Consider the following 12,183-nt stretch of genomic DNA (forward strand, 5'->3'; position numbering starts at 1 on the left):
CAGTTACAGCTTCACAAAAGAACCTTCACTTTCCTTTTGGAAAGCATCCGTCCGATATATACAGAAATGTGTTGGGGCTGTTATCTTCTGTGTGCTGCTATGATTAGGAATGGTTGAGGACAGGCCCTTGGTTTGTGCAACAGGAGAAATTCAAAAGGTGTATTTGTGTTCTTCCCTGTAGCGGTCTGCTGTGAGCTACCCCTGCAGGCTCCTGCCCTGGGGACCTGCGTTCTCTGCTCACGCTTCAGCCTTATCCAGAGGCCAAACATGTTGCTGGAAGGATCAGAGGTGTCTGATAAATGAGGTGAGGAGTTACAAGTGACTGTGATGTTGAAGGGGGACACTGGAGAGCTGTGCCCTCTCCTGGCTCCTGCCATGAGCTTCCTCATTGGTGACGGCAAATCCCTCCTGATCCTAATATCTCTGGAGGTGCGTCTCTGTGTGTTCTCCCTTTCCTCACCATTCAGAGCGTATCACTGGTGTCCCTGTCTGCAGAATCACGGAGAGCTCCTGCTGCAGATGACGTCTCTATGTCTTCTATGGCTTTGTTTCTTGCTGGTAATCAGGTACACCATGAACTGGCTGAGGCAGAGAAGTGGCCTCTATAGTCATGGGAGTCTGAGACAATCCCAAGCCAGAGCTGCCCTGGCAAGAGCATGTATTTGGCCTGATCTGTGGCCCATCTTTTCCTTGGATGCAGGGAAGGAAGAAACCTAGCAGTTTATTTTATCCTGGCTCCTCATCTTCCTGCATTGCTTGATTTCACATGTGCCTATTGTGTCAAAGTGATGCTCGAACATTGGCCAAATGATGGGCCAGTGTCCAGGCTTGGGAAAGGCAGATGTGCGCTCATCCAGCTCATCCCATGTGGCTGGAAACACCCATCATGTGAAGGGGCCCAGGAGAGGCAGCCGATTGCAGGGTGGAGGGAGATGTTGCATTGTAAAACTGATGTCCCCATAACGAGCTTGTGACCCCTGATCAGCATTGGTGTAATTAAAAGCAGAGTGGGAGTGCATTTGCTGAAAGACTTGAGCTTCAGTAATGCAGAAGTCTTAACTGTGCTATTTTCTAGCTTTTAAAAAACTGCCTTTATCATCTTTAGCATCCTTACTATTGTTTTTAAGGTGACATACCCAACATTCAGCACTGTGCGTCCTTGAAATGGCTTGTTGTGCCTGAGAGTGAAATGCTGCTTTGAGACCCGGGCTGGAGGTGTTTTCTGTGTTTACCAGCTTGATTGACTGCGTTCTGGCTGGAAGAATGAGGATTTAATGCCGCGGGAAGGAAAGTTGGGTGATGTTATGAGGAGTTTCCTAACACATCTGACACTAACGTAAACATCTTGCAAGAGAAGTGGAAGAGGGTGGCTTCTTGGAGACACTTCAGCTGGACTGAATAAAGGGTGAGAGGTGTCTATCAGGAAATGTTATTGTACTGAATTAGGCTAAACTGACAGACAGGTCTTTTCCATCTTAAACTGAAGCGTGCCCTGGAAATGATGCTTATGAAATGATCCTGCATGGGCAGTTTGAGATGTCGGAGTTCAGAAGCTGGCAGGCACCGGACCAAACCATCATCTGCAGAGCAGCAATAATAACTAAACATTTAACTTTGGGCAGAGTTGCAGAAACTACTTTGTTTTGTATTGCATAAACCAAGAAACGCTCCTGGGGAAGCTGCTGCCACACGGCAGGGAAGGGAACCCGGCTGTCCTGAAGATGGCAGTGATGCTCTTCTCAATCGAGCCACATTTACTGGCTGAGCGCCACTGTTCTTTGAGCCGACTGTCCCACCCACAAACTCTCCCTTCTATCAATTACTGCAATATTACTTTTCCCTTCAAAGACTCGGTGATCCATTGCTCTCTTTATTTCTCCCCTCATTTCGACACATTAACACAACTTGCTTCGTGCTCTGGCCTTGCAAATGAGGAACAATTGATACTCCGGTGTAATTGCGTTTACAAGAGGGAGCTCGTTTACAAAACGAACAGCCCCAGACTTCCAAGTTGTGCCTCTGCTCATCTGCGGGTCTCTAAAGAATCCTGAAATATGCTGTTAATCAAAAGCTAATTAAACATTTTAATTAGTTTTTACCAGGTGGGGTTGGTAAATGAAGGTGCTGTCTAGGTCTGCGCGGCACAGGAAGCTCTTGCTCAGGTAAAGCAGAGCAGTAGGATTTCAATCAGTCACTTTGAAGGACCTTCAGCCTCAAGGCACCATCATCTTCCGCATGTCCCCCTTCACCTCAAGCAGAGACAACTGTCTCTCACCAGCGAGGCTTTGGGATGATGCTGTTTGCAGGGGCAGCAGCGGCTGCTTTCATCCAGCCCAGTGGCTGCTTAGAGCTCAGCAAACTCACGGCCCCTTCCCACGCTTTGGACTCACATGTACTCTTCGTGTCTGAGCGCTGGCCTCTGCAGCCCCAAGCAGGTCCCTGGTGCAGAGATGGCTCATCTGAGACTTGGGTCTGGAAACCCTTAACAGACAGATCTGAGGAGAGAACCAAGCCCAGCCCATCTGCCTGGGGATAGATTGCTTCTGGAGTCTGGGGGAGCTGGACATCAGACTATGGGAAATTTCTGCGCTCTTAACCTAGATGAGCATTTACAGCTATTGCTATGAAGAGTGCTCTGTGCGTCTGTGTGTGTATCTTTTTAATAGCCTACTGCATCACTACTGTAAATGCTATAATTTTACAATAAAACCTTTGTTGCAGGTAAGGGAGGAGCTGATATTGTGCACTGCAGTGATTTCTTCAGTCTGCTGCATCTCCACCCCCGTCCCCGCCTCAGCTGGGACTTTGGCTGCATTCTTTCCCAAATCTTTTGCTTTCCTTTTGTTTTATTCCTTTATTTTTAATAATGTCAATAACAACAGACGCAGTTTGAGACTCCATCCAATGCAGAGACATTTCTGGGGTCCGATTAGCCCAAGGCTAGGGAATATCCCACACTCGATTTCCCTTGTAAAGGAACAGTTTGGCTCCCTGGGTCCTTGCTGCATTTTCGGGTCTGAGCAAGCGGCCAAGGCTGCTCGAGCCACCCGGGGAGCGGCTCCGAGGGGCTGTGTAAGGGGATCGGAATTTGGTCAGTCTGAGCCGCTTCCTCTGCAGAAAGGCATTGGAGATGGAGGAGGGCTGCCCGGAGTCGGGGGCTGGGGATGTGCTGGAGGAGTGGCAGTGGGTAGCGGAGCACTGCTTGGGGTGCAGCCTGGTGCTTTGATACAGCAAGCAACGCGTGAGCATCAAGGAGCTGGGTTCTGGAGCCCAAACAATGTCTGCGTGACAGAGTCACTGGTGAGACTTGTGACACCCTTTTTAAGGTGATTTTTGTGTGAGGATAATGTATATGCTGACAAGCACAGGGTGGGCTGTAAATGGGGAAAGCAGACAAACTTGTACTGCAGAAGTTTCTGGGGATGCAAAGCAAATTGCATCTGGAGGCAGAATCTTCCTTTTCCTCTTCAGGAGTGATTCAGCCTCTCAGCAGTCCTATCATCTCTTCTAACCAGCAGCCTGTTGCCATAAATGCCCATTCCTCAGTAGGCAAACAACATCAGTGCTCGCTGAACATGGTTTCAAACATGGGCTTTGGATTCAGGCCAAGAGAAAGGGCTGGTAACTCTTTAGCAGCATCATTAGAAGATTATCATGTATCAAAACTCAGAGCAAATGTTGCCTCCCATCCCATTGGTGACTGTTAGCACTGCTGACCATGAGGTGCCGTCTCACTGAGGAGAAGTGTTCCAGGAATATGTGTGGAAAGGAAATCATTGGAATATTCATGGAGGGGTTTGCACCGTGAGCAGCAGTGCCAAACAGAGTGCCCAGCATCGGTGTTACCGAACTTGCCAAGTCCCACAGGCACTGCAGTAAGTGCAAGTTGTGTTGCATGGTCTGTACTAAAGACAGACCATTGCTCCCAGTGCCAGCTCATGAGTAGATGTGCACAGCCCCAGGAAGGCTGTCACCCCTGGTTTGGAGGTAGTGGCACTTCACGGTGGCATCATCGATGTTTGATGGTGCTGCCATTGCATCCCCTCATCTGTTGGTCATGGCACTGACTGGTCTGGCTTGAAGGGTTTGTGTTTCCATGCTTTGATTGACTCCATGGGCTTGGCAGATCCCAGAGGAACCCATCTGCTCCTGTTCTCCTCCAGTGCAGCTGTGGCTTGGCAGGACCTCAAAAGGAGCCCAAAGAGGTGCACTGAGTGAGCAGCTCTGCTGAGCCTCCCCTGCTCCCTGTATCAGTGCCGGTTGACCTAGGTGGTTGGGGTATTTATGTATCTCCTCCCAGCAGCAAGAACAGACTCACCCTTGGTGATACTATGGCTATAGGGTAAATCTGGCCCAGCCTGTAAGTGGCTCTCACTAGTCCAAGACGCTGCCATGTGTCACTGGCGTGGTGCTGGCTGCCCCAGCACATCTATTCTGGCTCCTGCCCTGTGCAATGCTTCCCAGCAGCATTCCTCAACTTACACCTTCTCCAGGGCATTTGTGGGCCTGAACACATGACATCCAAAAAATCAGTATGTGCGGGGAATAGAGGTTTGGGGTTGATCATTAAATTAATTTGGTGACCTGCTACAGCAAAAGAAAACACATTTGGGCAGGAGTTGAAATGTTCTTGTGAACCTGAGGACCACCATCAACCTTCCCGGCTGTAAGAAGCATCTCTTGGCCCTCCTTTGTGTAAACCTAGTTGCTTCGACAACAAACCACTGCACACGTTTCTGCCTCAGCTGACTGAAAGCAGAAGGGAGGGTACACATAGCTGTGTGTGTCATGAGAGATGTTTGTATTAAAGGACCCAGTGAAGGCTGCAGAGCTATTGCTTTGGCCATTACAAAATAGCTGGTGAAAATAAATTTCCCAAAGAAAGTAGCAATGAATGGACCCAACAGTATGTGGAGGAAAGAGATGTCAAGCAGGCTGCACATAATAATTGGAGTTTCAGTGAACTGAATAAATCATATTGTGTAACAGTAAGTGCTAAGGTCTTTACTTGTTTTCTTTATACAGTTTATCTGTAGAAGTGTTTGAGCTTGGGTCTCCTGTGGTGAGAAGCTGGTTTCTCATTCTGGCTTTCTCATACACTAGAAAAGCACTTTAGCAAATAGTTTGCAATATCTAATTTATGTGCATCTATACATACATATAATGTATATATTATATAAATAAAAGCCAGATGTTTGTAATGGACAAACTAATAATTGCAGCTCCTGGGGATAACCAAGAAGGTAGCTATGGTAATGTTTTGCCTGTAACAAAACATCTGATTTTATATAATAATATGTTTCCATAATTTGTGTAGAAAATCAAACGTTTGTAGCGAGCAAAGTATAAGTTACAATTGCTTTTCTAGGAATCTAGGGGCTGCTAAGCTCGCTCAGACCTACAAACCTTCTAGCCCAGGATTTTGACAATGACCAGAACGGGGCAGACCGAGGGTGTTCCAAGAAACCCTGCGACAAGCAGTTAGGTTATCCCTTATCTCAGAAAAGTTTCCATTCCTCCCCTTCCCTTTGTAATTATTGGTTAGCCAATGCCTCGGATCAGGAGAGTTTACATCTTTCCTGAGACTTAGTTTCAAAAATAACTTTAAATATTTACTCCTGTACCTCTGGTCATGCTCGTTACTCATTGAAATGTCTAATCATGGTTGGAGTCTCGCCAGGGTTTTGTTATCTTTCAGCTTCATCCAGTTTTCCTGCTGCATGGTGAGAGCAGTGATCTGAGAATGACCAAATAAAGAATGGTGAGAGTTTGGGGAAATTGTTGGAAAACAACAAAGTTTTCCTATATATAGGTTTTCTGTTTCATGTAACTTATTGCAGCAGCAGCAAAAAAGCATGACCACAGGCGTTGACACTGCAATTGGGAATCATTTTCCACCCTGATAACTCTATGTTGATGGCAACCCCCGAAGCATGCTGCACAGACCTGTCCATTCCTGATGGAGCTGCGATGTGCTGGTGCCTTAGAGCCACCTCAGATGCTGGGTCTGAGTCCTCGGCATCCTTTTTATGCACTAAAGGCAGGTCTCGAGGGCAGAGCTGCAAGTATTGCCCCATAGGGAGCAGACAAGAGGACCACGAATGACCCAGGCATTGGGATATCTGGGGGCATGGGATTTTGGAGAGCCTGGGCACACCATGCTGGGGAACTTGTGTCATCTGAGGTGGGTAAGTCATGCCAACATGGAGGCATACATGGCCCCGGAGGGTGGCTTAGTGATGTTTAGTGTAGAGGTGAAGCAGTGAGATGCGGAGGTCAGCTTTGTGGAGATGCACAGTGGGCAGGACACGTCCAGTGTGCCTGGGGAAGTGAGATTTATCTGCATGCATGCATCCAGGAACTGCTTTTCTGCTAATACATAGCCAAACATCATGTTTGTGCTGATACATGGTCCCCAAAATGTCCATGGCCATGTCTGTTTTTCCTGTGAGCCACAGGCTGTGGCGCTACATAACAAATGCCTGAGAGCAGCCTCATTACAGCATCAAGGTACGAAGTGATGGTGGTTCATGTGCAAGAAAAACTGTAGCCGGCAACTCCTTACACTCTAGGGCACCTCTGGGATTAGCCTCGTGGGGTCCAGTCTGGTCTCTGCCAAGCATGCTGTTACTAGGATGAAAGCAAGGCACTTGGGAAATGAAAGAGGGTTCTGGTGGGATGATAACCTCATCACAGACTCCCTGTTTGGAGTTTGTGATGGATGAGATCCTGCTGATAAACTGTCTGCAGTGATATTATCAGGATGGATCTCAGTGTTAAAAGCTGGTTTGATGTAGTGGAGTTTGGTTTCCTTCTCTCTCCTATCGCAGTAATAAGACAGTGATGTTAAGCTGGGATAAATACTCTGCTGTATTCACAGCCTTGTTGTTCTTTTTTCCCCCTTATTTGTATGAATAGCAGGCCTTATTATAAATGTATTATTGTGTTCAGGAGGGAATTGTGAAATTGGCAGTTGAGGAGCTCTCTTGCAAGAGGGAGACAGCTTCCTCTTAGTCTGAGTGAATATTTAGTCTTGGATCCATCCTTTCCCATATCCCTCTCCATGGTCAAAGCTATTGAATAGAAGGGAAAACAAATTTAATTTGACTTTGAAAGTTCAGTGAGTATTCAGTAAATATCTATTCACTATGGGAGAGGGCTTGCATTTGCTAGGAAAATTCAAAGGTCTTTTCCGATATCGGTAGTTCAGAAAGCAAAACACCTTTCTCAGCATCTACTAACAATATTGATGTGTTTATTTGTATTTAAGTACAAATCAAGGAACCTCAGGATCTTTGATTTAAAAATTGTGCCCTTAGTGCTAGGAGCTGTATAAAGAAATAAGAAACAGGAGACTTGCTGCTCTGGTCAGATTAACACGATTAGTGGTTACACACTGAGGCGCAACATGGAATGGCAGAGACGAACTGGAAGAACTGAGTACTGATAAATGAAGTCTTTCAGAAAAGACAATATCCTAATTCACCAACCTGTTGTCTTCTGGACCTGACTTAGTGGTGCCTGAGTGTAATAGGCATTGTGGCATGATTTAAAGTAGGGCAATGTGGCCATGTAGCAAATTTTGACGGAGATTTTGCCAAGAAGTGGGAAAAACTCACCAGAACAGTCAAGTCTCACAGCTCCCAGAGGTAAGGAATGATTTCCCAGATGCCTTGTGACCTCCTGGGCTGCCTCCTCAAATACCTTGAAGGTAAAGGTACCTCAGGTCACTGCTGGAGGGGATGCTCGAGATTGAGGCTGAGGCTGCTCTGAATGTTGTTTTTATCCCATCTTAACCATTGCTGAAGTTCACACTTGTTCTTCAGGCTTCAGTTACTGCTCTAGCAGGCAATTTGTCTGAATGAGCAAATAGCACCACGCTCTTTTCCTTCAGCTACAGCTGATTCAGATCCTATTAGTGTCTCCAACTACTTCAAATTGCTCTTGTCGGATTCATTGCCTGGTGCTTTCCTGCATGCAAGCGCAGGGGCTGATGCAGCTGAAGCAGGAGACTTTGGCCTCCATCCCCAGCATTCCTGACAGAGAGGCTGAGGTAGCACATAAACCCATCCTCATGCATTTAGATGTCTTCATCAGCAGAGAGCACCGTTTGGGAAAGACACATTTAAAAATCTCTTTGTTGGGTTTATAGGTTCTTTAAAGCCACTTAGTCATTTGATAGCAGGTTAAAATTAGTCCATACAAGATGAGGCATCATCACAGCCTTTTCCCAAAGCTCCTTATTAGCATTGATTTTTCAGTCAGGAGAAGAGTCGAGTAGTAGAAGATTAAATTAATGATCCTGCAGTCTCTATGGCTTGCCTGGAAATGCCTGGTACCTTGTGCAGGGACCTTGCCACGTGGTTTTCAATTATACAAGACCTGAACGTTCAGCAACAAGAACTCAAAAAGGTTGTTCCTGTTTTTAGGGTGTTATTTTGACTGGGATGAAAACCATTTCCCCCCTGTCTGTTGTTTCACTGATAGTTGACACGACCTTCATTTTTCAGAACTTCATTTAGATATTTCCTGGTGACTGGGGCCTTTGAATTCATGTGTGTGCTTAGAAATGGTACATTGATTCTTATAGAAAAATCCACTAATAATAATAATTTGGGGGTGGATTGGTTTTTTTTTAAAGCCATGTGTGAGGGAATGCTCTGCAAAATGGTATGCTGGAAGGATGGGATGCATTCCTAGTCCTTGTGTCTCGTTGCTTGGCTGTTGCAGGCAAAAGAGCTGATGTAGTATCTGTTGAAATTAATGGGTCTCTCCCCTGGGGTTGGTGGGCAGCAGAGAGGTTTGATGGGAGGAGGCAGCCTGGCTGAGGCAGGAGCACACCCTGTGCTCATGCCATAAGTATCCTGTCATTACAGGTGAGGATCCGTGTGTTGGCACCCCGCAGTATATGCTGGAAGGAATTAATTGTTAAGGAGATGCTGTGAGGGAGGTGAGGCACTGGAACCGGTTGTCCGAAGAAGTGGTAAATGTTCCATCCCTGGCAATGTTCAAGGCCAGGTTGGACAGAGCCTTGGGTGACATGTCCAGCTTGATTGATCCTGTCCTAACATCGTTAGATAGACAAGATAAACATCCTCCTGCAGGTATCTCTCTCTCTCTGTGACTATAGGGAGAACCTAAGTGGGCATGTTTATTTCTGAGATAAGTCAAGTTGTGTCAGATCAATCCTGGTTTTATTGCTGCCTTTTTCTGAAGGACCACACTTGAACCAGCACAGGTATATAGTATTTACTCATGGCACTGACACTTGTGTTGTCAGGTATCAGCAAGACCAAGGAGGTCACAAAACTGGTGCAAATACATCTTGGCATTTACCATTTTCTTTCTTTTCTTCTTTGGAAGCAGCAGGCACTGATAGCCTGAAGTCTGTGTGATGTCAGGTGATTGGAACATAGAGCTTTTTGGGGAAAAATCTGTAGACAGGCTTGTTTTGCACCAGTGAACTCACCAGAACTGTGCTCTAGTGCAAAGCTGGAACAACCACTTTCTTACATGAAGAACAATGATGACAAAAAATGAATCATGAGCTTTTTCTGACAATTGACCAGTCACCAGTGTTCTCCATAAACACTGTCAAATCATAGAATGGTTTGGGTTGGAAAGGACCTTAAGATCATCTAGTTCCAACCCCTTGCCATGGGCAGAGTCGCCTCACACTAGACCATATCGCCCAAGGCTCTGTCCAACCTGGCCTTGATAAGTGAAAAGTTCTTTTTTGGTTTGTTTTTCCTTGAAGCATTTCACTCTGTTTCTTACCTGTTAGTGGGGTGATGGTGTGCTGAGCCCAAAGTGGTGGTGGCCGCTCTGGAGAAAGGGGACAGTAACTGAGGAGAATTAAAAGGAAGAAGGGACTGGAAATAATGACTGCATCTCTGGTTTTACTCATTAGTTTTGCCTCCAGGTTCTTCCTTAGAGGGGTGGCAAGTTTCCAAGACCAAATTTTGCCCTGTGGGAAAAAACATGTTCCGAGTGTTGTTTCTTGGGATGCAGGCAGGAGTACTTGAGGAAGATGTGGCTCCCTGTCTCTGCAGCTTCATTAGCTCTCTTTCTGTGTCTCCCCAAAACCATGTGTTTGAGTGCTGCAGGAACATCATGTCATTAACGAGGTAGCAGCCAGTTACTTTACCCTATTTGAGAGGATAGGATTCATAAATCAGATCAGAAGACGACACTGGGTCATTCTGTCCTGACTGAAATGATTAAGCAGATCTGTGCTATTAACTGCAGTTGTCTCCTGAAAATGTCAGACTGCCTGCCAAGATCTTGCCATGAGTTAAATAAGCAACTGCTGGTTGAGGATTCAGACACTGGAGTAGAGGAACTGCAAAACGAAAACCCGTCTTGCTGCCCCTTGGTGTTGCGGCTCTGCACAGAAAACCCACATGCCCAGCAGTTTTGTCCAAGCTTTATGGGTTTTGCCTAGCTGAGCTATCGCATAGCTGACAGTTGTGTCTTAGGAGAAAGAAGTTCTGAGGAAATTAAGTATCATTTTAAAAAGACAGGACTTCTTCTGTGTATTCACTGTATTAACTCAGTGGCTTCCCCGGATATCTGGCAAGTATTGTGGCTGCATCTGAGAGATTTTGGAGAAGGAGCCTTGGCACTGACATTAAATGCAGTACAAGAAAGCCAAGAGGACAAGAAATTGCTGCTCTGAGGAGGGACAATGTTTGCAGCACTGCAGAATAGCACAGGGAGCTTTTACTGAAGGCTGAGATGGGATTAGCATCCCTGCAGCAGCGTTTTGAACTACCTCCTGGCTGTCTGGAGGTCGTTCAGGACCCGCTGCCCCCCCGCCGTGGCAGTGCCGGCCGTTAGCATTCTTCATCCACAAATGGATGCTGGCTCACACGTCGGCTCTTTAATAGTTCCCTTTAGCATCCAAGGACATAAAGCATTAGGAAACTTGCAGTGGTGTAATAACAGGCACTGGGGATGTTTGGTAAGACAAAGTATTAGAGATTTCCTTCTGCATAAGTAGTCAGTGTACATATATATCTATATATACATAAACACAGACACACACATTTTCTTTAGGTTAAGCCCCTAGACAGAAAGTCAGGGCTTACCACCCTTTCCTAGGTTAAAGATCACTGATGTTCCTAACACATGAAAACATGGTTGATGATGAATTTTGTGTATTGTTTTTTATTGTTTTCCTAGGATTGCTTTACAGCCATATGAGGATGCTGCAGAAGTACAAAGGAAGAGTCCTTACAACAGAAATGCCTTTTACATTGACAATGGGAAGGCAGGACTCCCAGGTTTTATTTCTCTTGGCCTTTTATCTTGCATGTTGCACTCATGGACCTCCAGTTAACTGTGTTGTTACAATGGGCATTTCTCTGGTGCTGTGAGGATGCAGGATGCAGACCAGACTCGTGAGACAGTAGGAGAAGGACCATTTGTGTTGTTTGGCTGGTGCCAGTGTCCTAGCCTGTCACTGTCCCAGAATGTTTGCTATCTTTACTCTCAGCTTTGCTTCCAGTGGAAGGATTCAAAACTGCAGGTATTTGGCAGAGTTTGTTCACTTGCAGGCAGTTAAAAAAATGGCATTAGGTCACTGCCTCCCAGTTCCTAAACGTGATTCAATGGCAAGGTTCAGCTAGGTTTGCTGGGTTCAACTTCTTGTTTATAAAGGTGACTGCCTCAGTGACAGAAGAGCATCTCCAGGAGCATCACAGCAAGAGCTTTGGAAGAACAATTGTTCACGGGACCTGGGATGAACAGGGACAGTGGCTCCTCTATCCTATGTTGTCCTGAGGTATTTCCCACACGATTCCTACAGCATTAACCTGTCTCCCCAGGGGAGAATTTTCCATCTGTGAAGGTAACAGTACTGAGCTGTGCAGGACACATTTCTTTCCTGCTAGTTCAGCGCTGTGCTGGGAGAATTGGCCCCTTGTGGGCTGCTGTCAGTGGCTACAGGCATTTCCCCTCTCGGCATGCTGCAGCCATATGGACACAAGGACACACGCCGCGTTCACAGCAGTGGTTCTGCTGCAGCTGACTTTGTTCCCTTTAAAGTTCTGATGGCCTGTGATAATACTCAGGCTCAGAAGCAGTGTATCAGTGACGATCCCTGCTTGTTGGCCATAAGAATTTATTTGCTTGTTTATCACCCACCCTTGCAATACCTTAAGCACAAGGTCAGGACAAGAA

Source organism: Strigops habroptila, chromosome 1, assembly GCF_004027225.2.
Source record: "Strigops habroptila isolate Jane chromosome 1, bStrHab1.2.pri, whole genome shotgun sequence".
Classification (NCBI taxonomy): domain Eukaryota; kingdom Metazoa; phylum Chordata; class Aves; order Psittaciformes; family Psittacidae; genus Strigops; species Strigops habroptila.